The following is a 24,385-nucleotide window of genomic DNA, read 5'->3' on the forward strand; positions in this document are numbered from 1 at the left end:
ACACTGGACTGAGTGGCATCATGTTTCTTGTTAACAATCATCGTCATTGAATGCTTGTAAAAGAAAGACTTTTTGACAATACATTGTTTTTGCAGTGACAGTCTTCAGAACAGATGTCAGAAACTATAGTTGCAGTATTCAGTGCAGCCGTTTGTTTGTCGTCACCTTTTCTCACCACCACTTCACATTTGCTTTTATGTGAAACATATTGCAGTATTTGAAATTGCTGCTTCAGGTTAAGTAAACTCAAATGAAACAGGTTAAAACAAACATCTAACATTATTATATATGAAATGAAAACCAGCAGTTGTTGCTGTACAGTTGTGCAGAGAAGTGATATGCTGTGGTTGGTTTCATGAACTTAGTGCTCCACTCCTGAGACTTCTGCAGCCATCCCAATACAATGGAGGTCAATAAAATATCACTCTTTGTTTTTAAAGCATTGAAGAATGTACCATTATAAAAAAACTCAACTTCAGCAGGAAGCACATCTGACATAAAATCCGTAAAACATTCATTAGCATTGATATGGAGCGTGATACATGTTAATTCTAGCATTCTACATTATTATACATAACATTTAATAATTGATGGTCCCATTTTAGAGTCAAATAGACCATAAAGCAGGGTATGCTTGAGGGCGGGCTACCTTGTGATTGACAGGTCGCTACCGTGTGTTCATCTAAGAGCTTTAATCTTGTCATAGTGGGATTTCATTAATACTGACCAGGTTGTATTTGACACAGAGGTGAGACAGTGTTGGTCTGTCTGCTGGTTGGTGGAGAGCAGGAAGTGCACAGCTTTTTTTGTTTATGTTGCTGAAAATGGCTGGGAAACAATTCTGATGGGAGCATTGAAACCAGAAACCGCAGGCCTTAAAAACAAAAGCAATGACCCAAAAGAGACGTTACAATAGTCTGTGGAGCTGAGGGGAGCTGCAGTCGGGTGACAATCCTCTGGGTTTGTTATACTAGCGACCCCTTTCCCATACGAGTAGTCATGTGATATGTCGTCAAAATATTGATTCGTGCAGCTTTGTACAGTCTCCATACAGCTATAATCCTACACTGTTTCAGCACTCCTTGTTCATGCTTTGCGGGCCAGCTTGGGGTGCTTGTTGACGTATGTCTGTATGTAATGGAGTGCAAAATGATGTAGTGAGGGCAGGATATGAATTACAAGTTTAAGGGAACAAATGATCAAAAAATACCCCCATTATTCCTGCCAGACTAGGGGTCAGGGACTCCCTTAGCGTCAGCAGCACACGGATACCACATTGGTGTGTGGGCGTGTGTCATTGGATTGGTGTATCAACTCCCACACTCTCAAACTCACGTAAAAACAAAAGAACTCATACTGACATGATTTAGTGCCATCTCCACAAAACAAACAGTGGCTCTACAGCGCTTGCCTCTCTGCACTCAACGGCTGTGATGTGAGCAGCTGTGCCCAGATGTTATTTGATTCAACACCGCTGTCGTCTCATCATCCGTTTGGAAATGGAACGCAAGCGATCAGATCTCTCACTGTTTGCGCGACACGAATGAGTGCATTAAAGTGTTGTTGTTAATAAAGTAAAGCTTTATTTATATTCTCTCTTTTTTTCACACGGTTGCAAAGTAAGAGACAGACCAGGAACAAGTGGATCAGAAGGCCATGCAGATCCTCACATGCGGGATCTCATGATTCATTCTGAATTGTACAGGAAGCCAAGGGAGGGCCCAACATGTAGAGCACCTTGACGTGAGACACGAGTAGATGGAATTACAATGTTCTAGATGGGATCAAATTAAAGTGGGCTTTAATTGTTTAAGATCTGCATGCTTTATATTTTTACGATATTTATTAGCTGTAGAAAACCGGACTGGGCGAGTTCAGTAGCAAGATTTTTGGCGGCATAATTAATATGAGTGAAATGGACCAATAAAACTGACCGACGGCATTGGCAATTGTTTCGCTCGATTTTGTGTGGCTTGTTAAATAAATAAAAATCCTCACTTTGGTTTTGGCCTCTTGAGTTGATAGATGTCAATCATTCGTCACCATTCAGATGGAAGCGGTTTAAATGGTCATAAATGTCATCATACATCACAACATATACACTGCGCTGAAAAAAACTTCTTTACACTGTCTCTACGTTTAAGACATTTGTTTTAAGTGTCTATCAACACCAGTGTCATAAATATACGGCGCAGTGTGAAGAAACCACTGCTTAAGGCCTCACAGTCTCAGCCTATTAATATGACAAGTAAATCACATGGGTACTGTAAGCACCTCAGAGGCTCGTGGTCTCCTCCAGATTTACAAGCGAGCCCTGCCTTGGACGAGAAATGGATGTCCTGCTGCTCAACGGAAAAATAATTATGAATAATGCCTCGTGTTTAGAAATCAGCGGGAGGCAAAAAAAAAGACGAGACATTCTGCACTCTGAATAGAAATGATCAATGTCAGATGAATAGTTGAATAGATCTGACGGATGGAAGAAGCGAAGGAACAAAAAAACGCTTTGAGGATGTTAAACGGAAGACTGACATCATCGATGCGTTCAGACAGTGTTACAGTCGGTTTGCTGTGAAATCATTACCGTCAGTGTAATACATGCATTCATTACATGCTCCGTAGCTTCACATATGAGAAGAGTGGAAGGTGCTAGGATGACAGTTTTTTTCTTTTTTTGTCGGACCAAACCAATTACAGGCAGTCATAAACACATTGTTGCCTTTGACTACGCTTTGCTCCCATGTGCCGTTGATTCATAAAGATAAAGCCCCATAGGTCAAATGGGACGAGAGCGCGTCGTATAAATGAGGCGCTCCGAGTTCATGGATCTGAAGGTGGGCTCACGAGTCTTCCTCTGCTCCGCTCCCATTACTGAGCGCCTTGACAATGGTTTAATTATGCTAATTGGGCTTTATAGATGAAATAGTAATTGCATGGAACATATTTCGGTCTCCTGTTTGGACAGGAGTTGCGTTTCGCACCGAGTGAAAAGGTCAGTGAGTAAAATGAACTGGCTGTGAGCTAAATAAACCCGTTTTCTCCCAAGGTGTGACTCAGACAAGATAATAACCATGAGGGTAGGTGAGCGTGCACGTTCATTATGTGTGTGTGTGTGTGTGTGTGTGTGTGTGTGTGTGTATAAAGAGTTAGGCGGCCTGGCTGCTCTCTGGCCCCTGAGCCACTTGCATTATTCAGAATATAGATAAGAGACTCCACACTCTGGACCTCTTTTGATACTGCTTAACGTCAGCGTGGTTAAACAGTACACACACACACACACACACACACACACACACACACACACACACACACACACACACACACTCTGCAGAGGCCATCTGATAGCCCACTGTATAACCTTCAAAGGCAAAACATTGCATGAGACAGACGAACCAGCAGGGATTCAGAGTCTGGGGGCTTTCCTCTTTCAGAAGAGCGTATTGCTAATTCTGCAGCCAGAGGTTATCAGCCGTACAAAATACTTTCCAGGAACATTTTCATTTTAGAAAGCAGCCCGTTAGAAGTCAATTACTTTGTATTTGTATGTAATAATATTGACTGATAATGCAATAGCTTTTCAGAGGTTTTGTAAACATACGTTTAATCAACGTTACTACGTCATCTTGTCAACTTGTACTATAAATAATACTCGTGTACAGTAATTGTGATATTGTGACACAGTTTATTACATTACCTGCGGTTTTAAAGCGACTGGGAGAATTAGAGGCCAGTAATTAGTTACAGTAAGCTATATTGCTGTAATGGGAGTTATACACAGCATTTGTAATACAAAAACGTGGATGTGACCATTGTGTTGATTTTTTCCCCATTCCACTTCATTTTGGACACATTCGTGGTACATCGTCTTTGTGGTTCAGCTCAATATTACGTTATGTTCAGGATGGAGAGTGGATTTAACATTCATCATAAAGGCAGATCTCTTCTTTTTTGAACATAGAGGATTAGAAAAGATAGACTGGAGGAGACACAACATTTCGTGAGATTTACTTGTGATTTTGTATATTACGGTGTCGGAAAAAAAAGTCACTGCCCATGTTGCCAAGAACAATAAACAACCTCTTTGGTGCTCTTCTCTCTGGGAGGTTAACGTTATTAGGCATCGACCCGAGGCCACACCGTTACTCTCGCCTGGTCCTAATGTGTGTAATTGCAGGTCTGGTGGAAGGTCAAGTGACTTTTTAGTACCAAGGAAAGGCTGCCTTAAGGTCAGATAAGTAACGGCCAATTAACAGGCAACTACACACAAACACACACACACACACACACACACACACACACGCACAAAAGAACCAAACTTGTGTAACTAGCCTTGATGAGAACCATTAGTCCCAATCAAAGCAAATGATTAGCCTCCAAAAGGCCACAGAGTAAGACTTTAAGAGAGAGAGAGAGACATTGAATGAACAGTGTGTAGCATTTAGTGGGATCTATTGGCGGGGATAGAGTAGAATATTAATAACATAATTTATATCTACATGTTTCTACAGTAGCACAGAATGGAGAAACCAAACAGTGTCTCTTTAAAGGGGCCATCCCAGTTTTGCAAATAAAAAAAACACAACTTCCACTTGAACTTTATCGGCATACCGTTTCTGCCATCCACCATGGAAATAACCACTAGTTCTGCTTTATACTTGTTGTGTAAATTCCACATACGTCGGGAACATCAAACTCCATGGTGTCTGGGTTCATAATATTATCCGTAGTCCCACAACAGTGTCTGAATGACGCCACTCCAGGCGCTACTTCTGGCGGAGCAGCAACAGTTTGATTCAGCAACGGCAAGACGGCGACGGTGACGGGCGGAGCTTTGCACGTAATCTGGTAGCACGACAAATTTGTGTCGTGTTCGGTGTGAACACAGCATATCAAATCACAGAAACACCAAACAACATGGCATTCCATCTCTTTTGCTCTCCATGTGGACTGTTCACCAGGATTGATACTCCACAGACCGGATAACATGAAACCACATTGTTTGCCTCTCCCTCAGATCAAGGTCAAGTGTATTTGTATAGCAGAATGCAAAACAGAGATTATATGGATTATAACGCAGACGTATTGCAAATGAATGAATTAAACAAAACCGTCTCGTGCTTGTTCTCTAAACAATATCATGTAGGTCTTTATCTGCAGCATCAACCCCCACCTGCTTCAGTGAAGCTGCTCAGTGGGCAAACAATCACACTGTGGTTCTACTGAGCTGCTTTTAACTGTGAATATATGTAACTGCAGCTAGAAAGGAAAGCTAGAAAATAATAATAATAATGAGGATGTGAAATGAATCCAAAGCTTTAGTTTGGATATATTATAAACTTGCCAGGAAGCAGAACTAAACTTTTAACTTCAGACATAGCTTGCATTTGCAACACAAGAAAACATGACAAACAAATCCCACCAGGAATGAAAGGAGTCAGTTACAGAACCAGCTTCCGAATTAGAGGATCTTTGCATAAAGCCATTTGTGTCAGACTTGCCCTCTCTTATGAAAGATAGCACACATGTATTGAATATGACATAAAGAACATTGGATCGTCATTATTAGTGACCATGAATGTGGAATCACGTCATACAAACTTTGACCATAAAGAGGGGCTAGAGGCATTATCACTTCATCATGTGCCGCATAAACCTGATGAACATAGCAAGGATCCCATGGCCCTGAAAAATTAACCAATCAGAGCATTGTGGGTTTTTTCTGGAGGGGGCTTAAGGAGGCGGGCGCCTAGACAGAGCGTTTCAGAGAGCAGGTGAACACAGGTATATTGAAGCAGACAGTATGAGAAACAATGTAAACAGTTGAAACCAGTAGAAACCCAAAATACAAATATAAACCTGAAAAAATGTTTTGCACTGATTGTAAAACTTCTTTGCTTTCAAACATTAATTGAGACAAAAGTAACGTAAGATAAGTATTTATTTATGTAATTCATGCATTGCAGCAACAGGTAAAGTAATTATGTGTTGTGTCTGTGGACTTATTTTTTAAATCGGTGTAAAAAAAAAACACAAAACAAATTAATTCAATTGAACACTTGGTGGAGGTCACACTAAAGTGTTCTGCCTTTTTTTTTGCTCCATCGAAAATAAAATATTTTCTCACTGTGAGATTTCTGCTTCCACCATGAAACAGTAAAGGTGATTATAATTGCACAATGCTTATGACATTAAAAAACATAACATTACAAATATGTCATTAACATCCATTTAAGAAACAATGCGTAATCCACGGATGTAACTGCTCATCGTTTATATTAGTTTACATCTCTTTGGCAGAAAGTAGTTCCAATGAGAACTGTTGTCTCGGGACAGTTTGTGAGATCTATTGCTTTTGTGCACAGGAACACGAGTGTTGGTTGAAAGTCCCGTGTTTGTTGGACCAGTAGATTGCATTTGGTGGATTATTCACAATGTTCTGGGTTAACCACATCATCAGAAAGGATTTTATTTAATATTAATATATTTTTGTATGTTTAACTGACCCTTAACAACTGTGTGTGTGTGTGTGTGTAATGTTTAACTACGCTGACATTAAGCAGTATCAGAAGAGGTCCAGAGTCTGGAGTCTCTTATCTATATTCTGAATAATAATAATAATAATAATAATAATTATTATACAACTTGGTCAGCATTAATGAACTGAAAAACCTCTGTGACCGGATAAAAGTTCTGAGATGAACACATGGTAGCAATCTGTCAATCACAAGGTAGCCCGCCCTCAAGCATATCCTGCTTTATGGTCTATTTACTCTACATTTAAAAAATGTTATGATCTATTTTACTCTAAATGCGACCATAATTTACTAAATGAACATCATCCTGTATTGAAGAAGACTTGAAACGATTGAGATCTTTAACTCAAGATTACAAATGAGAAGTAGGGTCATTTCCTCAAAGACGATACATTGACTTCTTTTTGCAACCAGAGGAGTCGCTCCCTGAGGGCCAGTAGAAAGAATACAAGACAAATACGTGTTTCAAATCATGGTGGACTAAAACAAAGCTAAGACAGTGAATGTTGGACTTAACATGCATCAGGCTCCATATCAAGGTGGATGAATGTTTTACGGATTTTATAATGTCAGATGTGCTTCCTGCTGAAGTTGAGTTTTTTTTAATGGTTAATTTTTCAATGCTTTAAGAATACAGTTTAATTTCATTTGAGTTTACTTAACCTGAAGCAGCAATTTCAAATACTGCAATATGTTTCACATAAAAGCAAATGTGAAGTGGTGGTGAGAAAAAGTGACGGCAAACAAACGGCTGCACTGAATACTGCAACTATAGTTTCTGACATCTGTTCTGAAGACTGTCACTGCAAAAACAATGTATTGTCAAAAAGTCTTTCTTTTACAAGCATTCAATGACGATGATGGTGAACAAGAAACATGATGCCACTCAGTCCAGTGTCAACAAATGTGGAGCACCAATGAAACTCCTGTTGGTTTGTGAAAGTCATTTGTTTGTCTCTTTGAGGTTAGGTTTATGTAACAGTTCTGCGTTAACCCCGTGAGTTTCGGGCGGCACAAAGGCAACACACTGCGGGTTGCGGTCCGTCACCCTCGCTCAATTCCCTCTGCAGCTGAACGCAACCCCGCCCCGCTGCCACAGTGTACCATTAAGATACTTTGCTTGTGAGACAAAGTCATGCAAATTGGTAGACAGAACAACCCTGACACTTGCAAAAAGGACACAACCAAAGAACACAATCTAATCTTGAGCTGCAGACCAACGACCGTGGAGAGAACCATCGTTTTACTTTTAGCTTGTACAGCTTTTGAAGGGTTTGTCGGAAAACATATTTTTATCGATCAGAAAAAAAACTGGATTGATGCTCAAGCTTACTGTAGACTCCATTACACTGATCTTTCCTCTGTCCGTAGCCAGAGTGATCAAAATATGCTCCTATTTGTGTCAAATAACAGCGGAGGATGGATCGGTCTCCAACAAGATCCCAACAACAAAACTGCCTGGATCTGGTCAGGAGGCGGAGGCATTACATTCCAAAACTGGATCGCTGGACAGCCAGATAACACTAACAACCTAGAGGACAAGGTAGAGATCAGACAGAATGGGGGACGGAATGATGGGAGTGGTGCAAGTTCCTTGTATTTTTACTGCCAAATTACGAAGACCTGGGAGGAGGCTCTGGAGCACTGCAGAGAGAACCACGAGGACCTCAGCAGCATGCTCTCTGAGACCGAGCGCCTTCTGGCCAAGAGCGAGATCGAGCCCCGTCTCATCACTGACCGGGTGTGGATCGGCCTGCGTTACCTGGGGGACCGCTGGCTGTGGGTGAACGGGGACCCTCTGGAGTATGAGGCCTGGCACAAGAGGCCAGATCAGGACCACCAGTGTCCAATGTGGAACCGCTGTGGAGCTTTAAACAAAGAGGGGCTGTGGGAGAACCGGGACTGCCAGGAGAAACTCAACTTCATCTGCTATTAATATATCTGGTTAATTAAGGTGGCATCTGTTAACGTAAACATACCTTAACGTAAATGCAGCGTAAATAAATAATATATTACACTACATGCATGTACAATCAAATTTAAACTCTTATATTGTATTTGCTTTTGTTGTGACGTTCTCCTTGTTTGCCTGTAACACCATTTATCTTCTTCAAAGACACTGATAACTACTCAGCAGATTAAGGTCAAGTTGTTTTGTAATAACAGTGTTAGCTGTAAACTTGCTCGACAAATCATGCTATGAATGTTGACTTATTTATGTATTTATTTATTCTCCAATTACTGACTCAACACCTTCTCAGATGTTATGACACCAAAAGCCAGTGTAAACCATATTTTCAGGCAAACACTGTATTTTTGACATTTAACCAAACGTGTGTGTAAAAAAAAAGAAGTAATTTGTCATTTAGATGCTTTCAAATCCTCAATTGTAGTGTGCTGTGTTTGTGAAAATGAAGATTAAAGTCCCAGTGAGACAGAGGTTACAGTGTCTTCAGCGTCTGTACAGTTAGGTGGTCCCCAGTGAAACAGTGACAGGAGGGATTTAAACTCAAATCTTTCATTTGATTGGACCACTTAAACAAGGGCGGGCTGATGATTTGGCACAAGACAGCGTTCCCGAGAGGGCAACAATACCGGCTGTGAACTGAGGGCCTCCTTTTAAAGCAGCTCCTTTAATCCTTTGTTGAGGGTGGCCGCCTTCGTCTTGGACCCTCCAGTTCATGCATCTTCCTAACCCTCTGGCTCTCCACCAGACTAACCAGGTCATCTAGGTTGGCTGGGTTCTGCTGACTGGTCACTTTCTTGGCCTCATACGGTAGCGACCGGCTGTATTTGTCAAGCGGCGCCGCCTCTCTTCTCCTCTCGTCGCATGTCTCTCTGCTCCGTTCCCCTCCTTGGCTTTTGTAAACTTCCCTGACGAGGGGGATCCGGATCAGGTGTGTCTCGCCCCACACCTGATCCCAATGCTCTCCTGACGAGTGGGTGGAGGCTTCTGGCTGGAATGTAGATTCCATCCACCACACCTCCCCTCAGGCCCTTACACTAACATTAGGACACTTCATATGTTGTTTTAAAGGGAAGAAAAGATGATTGGCTTTTGATATGAAAAGAAAATATACATTTCCAAAAGAATCTTTGTCTTGTTAAATATGCACAATAGGACCGGGACCTATGATTCCAACAAAAACAACATATTTTGTATTGTATTTTACTTTATTTACACTGGAGAGAGTGAGAGAGTCAGTAAGTCAGTTGCATCCGTCAATCAAACGACGGTGTGTGATTTTTTTTTTAATGGATGCTGAGATGAAGCCAGATTGCAGTTTCTGCAGGATTTTGGAGTACAGCAGTAGTCATTCACTGAATGGAGAGGCTTTACGTAGCAGACAATCCAGGCAGCTACAAACACTTGACGACTTTACAAGAGGATAATGTGGGCAGACAAACACGGACGCATGTACAGCAACAATAGAAACCTCAGGCTCTCTGGGTCTGAAGGGAACAGGCAACCCAGCTGTCCCCAAATGTGGGAGCAGAAATCAAATCCAGCATATCGAATCTTTCTTCCTTTTAATTTAAATTGAGTGAAAAAAAAGACGACACGCCCAAAAGTTGCAGAAACCCACAATGCCATGTGTTTCTGTGAAACAACTTTGATAAGGCTATGAAGAACATGCTTTGTGGTGAGAAAATATAACTCTGTAACAACATAACCGTAAATAAATTACTTTTTTCTAACTTAAAGACATAACACATGGTCTCTTCTCATCATCCCCCATATTCACTGTAAACCCAAGAGCAAGATGGGTTCATCGCAGGGCTGTGCCTAATGTCATTTTTAAAGCTTTGATTTAGCTTTTTGAATTAAGCTTTGAATTGCGGTCGTCATATTTTATGAAGTTATCACCCTGACATTTCCTTTGGTGTTGTTGGGGTTATATAAATGTGCAGTTGAGTGCGGGAGAGTGAACTAAAGAGAAACCTTTTTGAAAGCAGTGAAAAAAAACTTGAAGCGGAATATTTCGCGAGATGAAAACATTTTCGGGAATTTAGACTGATAACAATATTTTTTTTAGCGTCAACGTCGAACCCTTCTGTACAGCAATGACTCGTCATATTCTCGTTTGATTCACATCAGCTGAGCACGTTGTCTTGCTCTTCTCGAAAGCAGCGTCGGTTTTTCTTTTTGTCCCCTTCAAATGTCCATTCAGTAGATCTCTGCACGCTTAACACATGTGCTGTTTTAACACCTAGCTACTTACAGAGGAGTGACAACCTTGCCACACCCTTTGCAAAACTCAGGCCTCGGGCCCGGCCCTCTTTCATATGGAACAGGTGACTGACTGGAACAAGGCGTGACTTCTCAATGACAGAGCGCATGTTAAAGGCAGCAGGCTCGAAGCCCGTCTGTCTCTCTTCGGTTCAGTCTCACAGAAATGATTAATGGTGGCATGATTAATGTACATGTAAGCCCTACATGCATACATTATATATATGCAACTAATGCAGGACTCCTCTCAGTACTACTTACCCTGACTCTTTCGACATGATTAATCACACTTTGAGGGATTGTGGGTAATTACCTTTGAAAATATTCATTTGCAAGGTCACAGGGTGATTGCCATGTATTAAAAGCATTAAGAGTAATATTTACCGCCCCTCACCGAATGGGAATAGCCATCATATGTATAATAAGCTACATCAAAGTTATATGGCGTGAAGAAATCCGAGGGGAGATGTAGCTGAAGAACTTCACTCAGAAACATCTTGATTGGAAAACTGGAAAAGAAATCAGACTTTTCTTTTCTTTCTCCTTAAACTAAAGTGACATGAAGAGCTTAAGTATGTGCGAACGTGCTTTTAAGAAAACTAAATTAAAGTAAAACATTGGCTCATGATATCGTGAAGCTAAAAACACGAAATAATAAAAAATTAATAAAAAACATCCTCTTGGAGGTAGTGACATTATCTGTTCGGTGGGGACACTGAAGACAGACGAAATACAGCAGATGTACACACACACACACACACACACACACACACACACACACACACACACACACACACACACACACACACACACACACACACACACAAAATCCCCTGTTGTTGCATAAGCCCTGCTGGGTTTGAAGGATGACTGCTCCCCACAGTCCTGCGGAGCCTTGGCAGAGACAGATCGCCCGTCCAGAAGTGTCATGATCGGTGTTACAATACCTGCAGGCAACATATTGTTTGTAATTCATAATGTGCATGTTGCCTGAGGCTTGAGACTGTAGCTTGTGTCCTGTATGTCCACTTTATGGCCAAATTAAAGCTCGCTTTAAAGTTCAATATATCATGTCAATGCATTTACATGGGATTTCTGACATTTTATCATTTGTATTCTTTCCAATCGATGACTTTTGTCTTATTTTCTTACATTTGTGACAAGAAAAAAAAGCCAATCTATAGAAATCCTTTCTGACCCAGCAGTGAGGCTGCGAGGCTCATTATACACCGGAAATCACAAACGGTAAGCTGAATGAAACATGGAGAAACAATTTGGCCATGCAGGAGAAAACAAATCACATAAAAACAATTACTTTTTTTCTTGTTGTATTCTTGTATGCTTTGATACCGGCAGGCCAGCTTCGTCTTCAGGCCGTCTTGTTCCTTTTTTTTCAAGTAGAAAACCTCCACTCACATGTATGTCTTCCTTTGTGTTGACGTTATTAAATTGAACAGTTTAAAACTATGCGAATGTAGCCTACAAGGAGCATTGTCAGAAACTGAAAATGTTTACTGACACTTTTTCATGTCGAATCTGCACACTAGTGTAATAAAAAGACAACATATCATTAATAATGCCCTATAATGAATAGCTTTCTAAAAACTAAATATTTTTGTCATATATACTGCTAGAAATCACCCTACTTTACGCAGCTACTACTATTATGGACATCATGTGGACATGTATTCCCTCAAAGTTTTAACTTATTTTCACAATAAGCCATATTGTCACTGTTGATTTGTGACACAAACATAATGCAGTCTTGATTCTTCTGGAGCGTCAGAGCAGCAATGTGAAGAAGTTTAAAGTGAAAAAACATCACAACCATTAATGCATTTAACCCTGATGCATGTTAATTTTGATATGATCTGACAATCATCAGAGCATAGACAAATGTAAAAATACAGCAAGCAAAATATTTGCATGTCAGGCCACCGGAGGTTCTAAAAGATGAGATCAGCATCTTCCCTGTGTCCTTATTTAACCCTTTCACCACTTTAATTGTTCCTGGAACTTCTTTAATTCTTACTTCTTGAGTATAACTAGTTTATTTTTTATTGTTAGACGATTGACCTCTCAGGTTCCCTCTGATCGAACGCCTTCTTCTGGGGCGGAGGCTTGAAACAAACTACCAAGAGCCTGCCGAGAGTGGCCGGCCGTGGTTATCGCTCAAATGGCGATAACAGCACACAGTTTATATCCTCAAGGGCGGACATTGTGCTGCTCTCATTTGTGCACAGGAAAAGTGACGGGAAAGTTTTAAATTAAATTGCTTCCATGAGCTGCTCCAGCTGCCGATTGAGCTGATGAAACGGGCCAAATCAGCTAACGGCTAACTTGTTTTTAAGACATCTCAAATGCCGCCAGCTGCACTGGCAGAGCCCAACACACTGTAGCACTGCTACAGCTTCAGAGGTGATTTCTTGGCTCCATTTTTGTATATGCTATTCAAACACCAACACACCAACACCAACACACGCACACACACGCACACACACACACACACACACACACACAGTTATCGACTGTCCAGTTCCTCTATTCTGTCCTGCTCTGATAACCCTGCTTCTGTTATATACACACACACACACACACACACACACACACACACACACACACACACAGGCCCAGGAAGGGGAGTAATGAAGCTGGCTAAATGTTTTCAGCTTAGCTCTTCATCATGTCGCCAAGGCGACCTTGGCTAGAGGTCAGTCTTCTGGAGGACGACTCAGACCGAACAGCAGGCGGGGTACACACTTAGCGCGGACACAAACATAAGCACAAAGTGACAGATGATGTGTGTGAGTGTGTAAAGAAGATATAAAGTGTTCTCACCCCAGTCAGCGTGTCTATTTGTGTGTGCAGAGATAAAAGAAGGGAAATTATGGGATGAGACACAAATAAAAAAAGTGTAATGAAAAAGCTCAGAGAGGGCGAACAAGGGGATAAATGGAGAGGAAGTTAGAGAAATTGAAACAGCGTTGGATGATGAAAAACAAAAACGACAAGACCAAGAGAAGAGATATGAAGCTGTGTGTGTGTGTGTGTGTGTGTGTGTGTGTGTGTGTGTGTGTGTGTGTGAGAAAGTGGGCAGGCAATAGAGGGTGAGAGCATCCATTAGGCATTTAAATGACTCCATGCTGCTCTAACTTTTCACAAACAAACCAATCTCTCTTCTGCTCAGTTAACAACGAGGCCGAAGGAGTTACAGGAGATGAGACACTGCGCATATATATTTTATACTTTTTACACTTTAGGTTTTGCAGGTGTTTTGTGCCTGTATTATATTCCTCTTTCATTTACAACACAGGAAAGCACAAATTATACAGAAGCTGCATTGTACATGCAGTGCATGCACACACACATCCTCCTGCTTCACTATGAGTTTTATGGGTTCTATTTATTGTGTTGTTTGCTTGACATGTTTTAATGGGGGACAAGACTCAGCCTTTGACAATGTCTCTACTCATGTTTATGACTTTTTTAGCCCTAATGTGGAGAAATAAACTTATTTTGCCTGCAGCTCCTACCTATAAAAAAACCATCAAAAACATAAATTCTGCAATATAACTAACAAATTGTGAAATAATGTGTGTGCAGTGTCAGCTCCAGGCTCGTAAACTGCTACTTATATCTCGTTTCAGTGTTTGTACAATTAGCCCGTGCCAAAATGAATCACTGACTTCCTTTCAAATGATTTTCTACGCTTGCAGAATTTTCGCTCTGAAAATAATAATAATGATAAAAAAAGACGTAGTTGTAATATATAATGTAACTGCCTAGTTTTATCTTCAGGACATAGAAGTTTCTTTCGTGTTTCTCAATCTTCTACCGAAAGAAAAACTTTGTTCCTCACTATTCAGAGGGCTTAACATCCACCTTCCACCAAACACCAATAAAGCCTGTTTCAGCCCTAAGCCTAAATAAATTTCCCCTGATAGCTTCTGTCTCTCTCTGAGCCAATATATGTCCATCACTTTAAAGTTTCTCTTCTTTTTCCCACTTTGTTGTTTACATTTGGACACATTCAAAGAGGAGGAAGTGTCCAGTGCATTTTAGTTTCTATAGGGAGTGTGTCTATGTATACAGCTGTGGTGGTACTGTACGCTTGAGCTGCAGTCTGGATTGGGAAAAGGTTATTAAAGGGAATTGCAGTAGAGAAGGAGCTAGAGTATTTATTGTGGCCGGGGCAGGTCACAGAGAGCCCTCGCTGGAAAGACTGGGACATGTTTCATAGAGGAATAAACTGTAATGACTTTATCCTCTAAAGGGGTGAGAAGGTGTTTTTATTTATTTATTTTGACATGCCTCTACATTACATTGCATTATATTTGATTTAACTGATGCTTTTCAGTGCATTCAACCATGAGTACAAACTCAGAACAACAACAACAATCAAGAAAGTACAGTTTCTTCAATAAGTCAAACAACACAGTGCAATCAGTAAGTGCCATTCAAGTGCTACTAAAGTGCTACTACGGTGCTACTTTCCTTATTCAAGGTATGGTCGAAAAAGATGTGTTTTTAGTTTGCAACGGAAGACGTAGAGACTTTTTGCTGTCCTGATGTCAATGGGGAGATCATTCCACCATTGAGGAGCCAGGACAGCAAACAGTCGTGACTTTGTTGAGTGTTTAGCTCGCAGTGACGGAGCTACAAGCCGATTGGCAGAAGCCGAGCGGAGTGAACGAGTTGGGGTGTACGGTGTTACCATGTCCCGGATGTAGATAGGACCCGACCTGTTCACAGCACGGTACGCAAGTACCAATGTTTTGAAGCGGATGCGGGCGGCCACCGGTAACCAGTGAAGGCCGCGGAGGAGTGTGGGTGCATTTTCGGGAGGTTAAAGACCAGTCGAAGTGCTGCATTCTGGATGAGCTGTAAAGGTCGAATGGCATGTAAAATGTGTTTGTGTGTGCAGACATACACTGTATACCCAACCACATACTATGCACTGTACACCAAAACAGGACAGAAGAAGCGCATAGGGCTAATAGGGAAAAATAATGCTAATAATACTGATAATAATGTAGTATACTTGTGAAAAGCAATTACATTATAAAATAACTATAACTTTTAATTATAAAAAAATATATTTTTTTAAATTTAAATTTAAACATTGTGATTCTGTTTAGGCCAGCAGAGAAGGCTTAGCAGGTCCTGAACGCCCGCCACTGCTCAATTACTAGTTTGAAGTCTTCTTCAATATAGCATGATGTTCATCTAGTAAATTATGACTCATTTAGAGTAAAATAGACCATGGAGCAGGGTATGAACATTTCTAAAACCGCATCATACACCACATGTGGAAGCTCCTGAACATTTCAATACCCAGCATGCCTGAATCAGACAATGTTTTGGCATAAAATAAGCAATTTTTTCATTTTTGAACCGAACGACACAGTTTTTTGACTGAATATCCTTCCTAACATGCCAATGCTTTGTTTTATTGGGATTCCGATTCTTTAGGTCCTAATCTTTCCAAAAGGGTGCATTATTAGTATGTGGGCTGTTGTTAAGGCCCTGAACCATACAGTTTGAAAAACCCGGGGACCGCTCGAGGAGGCATTTTTGGGGAATCTGGCTTATATATTGCTGGATGTTCATTGTTCTGATCAAAATATGGTATAAAACGGATTTTTTTTGAAACTCTAAAAGAATTTCGCAAAAGAAATCTGAAAAAAATCATATAAAATAACACAAGTATTGGAACTCATTTGGGGTTCATATGACTACTTGAACACGGGAAAAAAGGGCAGAGCACTTGGTGCTTATTTAAATAACCCAAATGAAGTGTTTTAGTTACCTTAGCCATAGTGTAGCTGCCATAACCATAATGTGTTCTTAACCTCAACCATATAAATATTCCAGTACCAATGTTCTTGGGTGGCTATTCAGAGTATTTAATGAAGTGTAATATTTTTCCTTGTTTGCTCAGATTTTAGTTTTAATATTTTTGTCTTTGTTTATCAGTGATGGAAGGTGGCAGGAAATATGCAACAAAGGACCCCGTTTGTGGTATTTTTCAGTTTTGAGATAATAGAATATAAGATAAGATAAGAATATTCCAAGAACAGGAAGAGCAGGCATCCATGCTAAATTCATATTTTCATGTCATTCCCCATTGTGGCTTCGCTCAGCATTCTGTAATTTCAGATGGCATGTTGCCGTCGGCACATCTGACCCCTGTTGTCCGTGAATTATATCACAACACATTTCTTACCTCTGATGGCTAAGCTGGCAGTGAGGGGACAAATGTGTCACCCAGCTTGCAAAACACACTGTTAGTTCTACTTAAAATCATACTGGCTGCACTGTGAATTTGAAGTCAAACAATGACAGCCTAATCCACAGAAGCATGTGACTGCATATAAATATGGACAAATGGGTTGTCTGGGCCGCAGCAACAGATAAAGCCAAAAAGACACTGAAGCCTTCTTAATTTTTTTTCATGAAATACTTTGTAAAGCTGGATGAACTTGGGATTGTTTATATATATATATATATATATATATATATATATATATATATATATATATATATATATATTTTGGCTGAGGGTGATGGGAGATAAGTTTTAAGATATTGTTATATATATAAAAAGTTTGATAATTTTACAGAAAAGGCTTGCGAGACTTCTTGTCAGTCCTGCTTGCATCACTCGTTTTAAGCAGCAGTAATTGTGATTCATTATGAGTGGGCTTTGCACACCAATGACAAAAGTTCCATTTTATGCCCCTAGTAAATATTCTCATTGGACCAGCTGTGTAAGAAAGCAAGTAGGGGAAGAGGCCAACAGTGACGTCCCGGAGCCCAACATGTCCCATGGCTGGCCAGCCTGTCTTGAAGTCTACAACCTCCTAATAACATTTGGTGCTTCATTGGGTGCTCCTATATACCCCCAGAAAAAAAAAACAAAGAGAAAAGAGGAACAAGAGGAAAGAGACATTCACATTGGAGTAGCAGGTGCAGTGCCGTGGAGGACAAGGTGAAAGAAGTGGGAAATAATACCACAGATACCACTGGGACACTTTAACCTTATATGTCCCTCATTGCACCAATAACAACTGAGAACAAACTCAGACAACCTCTTCATCATCTTTACGCTCTAATGCTTCAACGGTCTTCTGTGCAAGGGTTCCTGAAGGGCTGAGCTTCTACCCAGAACCATTTGCTTCTGAAGAACATTTTGTTTTTGGTTGCGCTGCACCACATCACCCAGCCCTCTAGGGTTCGAGATGAAACCCTTTGAATAATAAAGGGTTCTCGTTCTAACCTCTTCTCGTTAGCACCCTTAGAAGGTGGATTTCAGGGTTTTAGTTGGAACCCTCTGAAAGGGCTCTGCAGGAACCAAAAAAAAGGTTCATATGAGTTTGAATAACCCTGCATGGTTCTAGATAGCACCTATATTTCTTATAGTGTAATGCATACAAACTACAAAGGCCATTTGAGTGTGCCATGGCTATATATTACTGCAGCATCACATACAGTAATTGATTTTTCAACGCCTGAAGAAACATCTAGTTTAATATCAAGAATGTATTAAGTTGTGCGGGAGACCTCCGTCTGATTAAAGGTAACAGTTGAGCTGCTCTAGCTAGATAAATAGATGTTGTCATATTGTATACTAAATGTTGGTCAATGCTTTATATCCCCTCCTAGATACATCTTTAGTTATGTGGTGAAGGAATCCATCTCCTCCTCCCAGCAACAACAAAAGCATCAACACTCAAGTCAATCATTTCCTCATTGCCCTGACTGAAGAGGAGATCGGAAATAAGGTGAAATCATTCAACAAAAAAACTGAACAATGGTTCCCCATCTGTTCAAAGTGAACTGGTCAAAAAGCCTCCATTCAGAGGCCTTGTACATTGCGGTGGTTTTATCCAACATCTGGCCCTGTCAGGCTGAGCGCATCACCTCAATGCACTATGAGGGAAACATCTCCCAGTCGCAGCTCTTCACGGAGATCTTTAAGCCTCAACATGTATAAACAAGTACAGTGGAGAGGGTTCTTAAAGAAGATTCAGGATTGCGCAAACCCTCGTTTCTGATCAGAAGATAGAGATGGACTTTTGTTTAATGGAAAGATTCATCATAAATAACAATTGTTCACAGAATAATTTCACAATCCACAAAAAGCAAAGGCTGTTCTGTGAAGAATGTAAATGTTTTTACATGGGTTTTCTCCACATACTCTAATTGCAGTGGCGGGCCGTGGATTTTCTACCTTCGGCTTCTTTATAGTCTCGATCAGCTATAACTTTTAATTCCTAAAACAATAAAAATAATGTTAATTATAAAATAGCTACAACATTGTGATTCTGTTTAGGCCAGCAGAGAAGGCTTAGCAGGCTCTGACGGCCCGCCACTGTCTAATTTACACACAGGCCATCACTTTCCCGCACATCTTTTAAATTGATCATATATCAATTCTGTCATCATGCTGCCTTTTCAGATGTGTAGAACACATTACTAAGATATTTAACATATATTGGTTATCTCATACATTAAAGTACAGCGGAATTTTACTCACAGCATAGTCTGGACCCTGCAAAGTATTGACTTTTGCTTCAGTTTAATCTGAAAAGCAAAAGCTATGTCTATTGTTTTTCTCACAGTAAGCGTGGTTGTATTCTTTCTTGTACTAAATATTTCCCTGATGTTTTTAGAAATAGTTTTCACTGATGTTCCGTCCAAATATTGACCATAAAATTATGGAACAGAAGAAAAACATGTTGCTCTCATTTGCATGGACATTGTAATTGAACACCTCGAACTGTCGCCATGGTCGCCTGCTCGCCGGTCATGAACATGAACATGTCTGTATGCATGACAATGATGTATGTTATAAATGTCGGCTCCTGTCATTTCTACCCATCTGCAGCTCTCCATGCTCCCGCCTCCTGTTGAGTGACTGGAACAGATCAGAGTAATGGAAGAGAGAATGCATCCAGACACTGATCCGCTCCCCATGGACTTAACAAAAACTCTACTAAACTGTATAAAATGCCATTACCCTGCCTGTGGGAAAGAAGTCCAATAATGTTGGGACATTTGTTTTAGAAACTGTTGGGAGACAAAATAAAGCATGGAGTGATTATTCTGTAGAGATGCTGAGTGGTTGGACAATTTGCGTGAAACCCATTACTTTTGTGTTTGTTTATCACTCAATTTGTTGCTTGCTTTGACGGATAATGGGATTTCCAGTTTACATTCTTTGGAGTGAACAGCAGCGCAGAAAATCTCCTGAGATGTACTTTTTTTTTCTCTGTCAAATAGATATTTGTTTGTATACAATTCTCTTATTTAAACTAGGCGTTCTGGATCTCCTGTGGGGAGATCATGTGTTCAGTTGTGTGTGTGCGCATCTCTGTCTGTCCACAGCGGTATTTCGCATATACTGGATCCATTAGCCTGATATTCTTTGTGCTCATTTATGTCTATATGCTCTAGGACCACTTGTCATTGAATGTTTTCAAGACTGCTGTCTTCTCTCAACCTACAAGTAGACATTCAACTAAGTAGCAAAAGGCATTTCCAGCAAATAACTTTGGCTAAAAACAAGCCTAAAGGAGTCTGTTGCAGGCCACATTTTGGCCTTTGTTGTGGCTCAAAAACTGACATCAATAAAAACAAGTTGAAGCATCTATTAATACCCGATATGCTATGATCTATTAAAGTCAGGGTCAAGATAAAAACATACAATATTTAGTTATCTTCACTGACTGTAAGGAAGCTGTTAGGGACAACAGAGTGAGATTCAACTCTTTGCTTGCGAGGCCAGAGCGAGACCCTCCTGGGCCCTATGCTATGAAGCAATTTCAAAATACCCTCTGTTGTATCTCTGTTGCCAAGGGGCACTGACAAAGTGATGGTGTTTGACGAGCTGGGGTAAGAACAGGTTGCTTTTTGTCATCTGGTTTCATAAACTCCGACAGCTGCAATCGCACTAAGCGGTCCCATGATCGTCATAATCAACCCTATCCCTCAACCCAGACTGTCATGTAGTTATGAGCGCGTTCACATAAAATGGCCGATGTTTGCAGCATACAACCAATAGCAAACACGTTTCCTGGCAGAAGAGCGGCATACTTCATACTTCAAAATTATTTTGCTCCTTTTTTCAGGAGAAATGTAACTTTAAAAATCTGGGAGGTATTTGTCATTATGATATGTTATAAAGGCTTAAAACACTGTGTAAAAACTAAAAAGTAAAGAAATGTATTTGAATTTTCATCATATTTCTCTTTTATGAATCCCTCTTTGGAACTTCAAGTCTTTTGCACATTTTCATTGGTTACCTCTACTTAGGCTCTAAGATAACTGAATAGCATCTTTAACATGTGAACATCAATATCAATATTTATATTGTGTTTATAAATATGTATTTTATATATGTACTTATATATTTATATAGATACACATATAATTGCAAACAATTCGGTCAAAAGTAATAAGACACCGCTGTAGTTCAAAGTAAAAGTTAAAATCTTAAGTTATACATCTTAACCTTTCCCTCAGTCAAACTGAGGCGGGGTCACCCAGATTTCACCCAGATACAACAGATACGTTTTTCTGATTGGCTATTCGTGTAGCCCATTTCTTTTTATTGATTGGCAGGGGATTCGGGGGAGACGTGCTTGATTCCTCCATGGTGAGGGCAGCGCGACCAGGTCATGTTTGTGCGCTGCGGCCTAGAGGTTTTTTTTAGCGTGAGAAATACGATGTGTGGCGGGAGGGCGTGACTTAAGACCGAAATGCGTGACAGTCACGCTCAATGCGTGACACTTGAGAGCCCTGGAAGAGTCTGATTAACTGTTCATCAGAGTGACGGCCAGTGGGAAGAAGCTGTTCCTGTGTCTGGTGGTGTTGGCGTACAGTGCTCTGTAGCGCCCCCCAGAGGGGAGGAGTTGAAACAGCTTGTGTCCAGGGTGTGAGGGGTTTGCAGTGATCTTTCCAGCCCGCTTCCTGACTCTGGAGGTGTACAAGTCCAGGATGGAGGACAGGCTGGAACCAATAGTTCTCTCTGCAGACCTGACTACCCGTTGTAGTCTGTCTGTCCTGTTTGGTGGCCGATCCAAACCACACAGTGATGGAAGAGCAGAGGACAGACTGGATGATGGCGGAGTAGAACAGCAACTCATAGTATATATTTTTTGTTCAGGTTTGGAGCAGACAATGTGGGGTCCCTGTACAAACGGACCCTTAAATTGGACATTGAAAGAAAAATAATTTTCATTGAATAATACTATTACATTTTCTTTTTAAATTAAGTCAAACTCAAAGGTGGAGGAATAAAAAAAAAAAGGTTATTTGGTAGCAATTCAGGCATGGGAAACCAGGCATGGGAAACAATTAACAAAATTGATTAACTTTTTTTTCCTAGGAGAAAGTTAAATTAAAATGTATTTCCTTTTTCACAGGAAGAGAGGAAAACAAACGATCTTATTACCAAGATAAAGTCTTGGTAATAACATTTTAAAAAGCCTGTGTCTTGAAGTAAATAATGACATTGTTATGGCGTCTCTTACAGACCCGTCAGTAGGATGGTGGACAACATTAGGGGGTCGTTGGTGCATCTGAGGGGCCGTCTCCTTAGTGATGGCTGCAATGTTGTGGAGCAAAACAAACAACTTGGTCTGGAGCCGCTCTGAGCCAACGCAGGCAGGTGAAGCTTGTCATTTCTATCCTGACCCTGGTTCTGGTTTATCTTGCGCCGCAGCTGGATTCTTACAATGTCCTGATATCATGTGAGAATCGCAGGATCACATATCACACGATATCCAAAATGTTTGAGAAAGTCATATTTGGGTGTGTGTTTAGATTTATATATAAATTTGCATGGGATTGTTCAAAGACGACAAAGTACAAGGTTGTGTCGCTTGTACATAATTCTCTCTCACTCTCTCTCTCTGCAGACTTAAAGTCTACAGTGTGTGTGGGAGTGAGAGCGATCATGGTATCTGGGTATGTTACTGACTTAATCAGAGGGCTGCGTCCTGCAGAGAGCCTCGCTGCTTCACACTGAACATCAGAGGCAGTTGCTGTGGCGATCTGTCACTATGGGGACACATTTCTGCTCTGGGGTTCTGTAATAAAATTAATCTCTTCCTCCGCTCTCTTCTACCCTCTGTGCTCTCTTTCTCTGGAGTTCTGTAATGAAATGAATCTCAACCAGGATATGGGTCAGACTGCCTCCATTCCCCCACAACTCTGTACAACCTGGCTGAGATGGACTGCTCCATCACTGTCACAAGGCGCCCAGTCTGTGTGCCAAAGCTACTAATAAATACATTTCACTGCCATATAAATAGTGCTTATTATGGCTTTTGTAGATGGATGTGTGCTTAGATGTGTCTGCAGGTGTGTTTGTGCGTCTATATACATACTGTAAATGTACTATGGATCAGACTATAGCTCCAGGTAATTTAGCCCCTATCACACACACGCACACACACACATACACAAATATGACCTTCAAGTTAGTGTTCAAGGTCTGTAAGAGTATAAATGGAAAAGTCTCAACTTCTTAAACCCAAGCTCACATAACAAATAACCATGCCTTCAATTCCTATTATTCTTAGAGCACAACCATGACAAGATATTCTGTAATATGAGGTCAATATGTTCATTTAACTAAGATGATGTCACAATGAAACGATGCGATCTTAACAATACTGAAAGATTTTCATCTTCAGGGAGTAACTGTACACGTAAACATGTTTGTTAGTGCTTTAAACTAAATGATATAACTGCACTGTGATGAAACGCAAATGCTGAGGATAATATTGACATTTCCTTCCCACTCAATCAGCCCTAATCTTCAAGGCCAATTCTGAGGCAGAGTCGACCGTGTGGGACTAATCCAAGTCATGAAATGAAAGAATTTTGCCGCTTTCTACTCAGACCTCCTCACCTTCCCATAGCGTCTATCTTCTTTTTATTTTTTCAGTAGCATTACAATCATAGCTCAATACAAGCTCGTTCTCTCCTTTCTGTGAACTGGAAATGAAGCACATTGAAACATCTGGAGAATCAGTGCTGATGACTGATTATTTGGGAAAAACAATATGCTTTCCTACTCTGTGTGGATGAAGCATTACGTCTTTGAATTTTTCTCGCTTAGCAGGTATTTAGCTTGTTAGTTAGATCGTTAAGTCCACCATGCTTTCATGCTAACTTTACAATGGTTACAGAAAAGGAGTAGCAGCACTGGTTCCCAGCTCCCGGCGCGAGGAGACGACAGCTGGGAGGAGAGCAGACAGGTTTTTCTCTGAGGCTGAAGCGCTCTACTTTTATGTATTTTTCCAAATTATACAGTGGGTGGACTTAGTGTGAAGTCACACTTAAATAAGGAAATATGTATAAAAAGGGGGTTTCAGTAAAAATAAGCCCAATAAACAAAATAAAGCCAGCTGGCGTTGGTTTATCGTTAGGGAAACAAACTCCTGCACATATAGCGGTATAGTCTGCCCTGTTGGGTTCCCTGTCTGCTCATGGGTCTCCACCCCTGGTTTCCGCCCACTGCCACGCCCCTCTCATTCATCCCAGCTGTTGTGCATTGCCTTGATCACCGGCAGGTGATTTAGGGACCACTGCGTACCTGGCTCATTTG

Source organism: Taurulus bubalis, assembly GCF_910589615.1.
Source record: "Taurulus bubalis genome assembly, chromosome: 6".
Lineage (NCBI taxonomy): Eukaryota > Metazoa > Chordata > Actinopteri > Perciformes > Cottidae > Taurulus > Taurulus bubalis.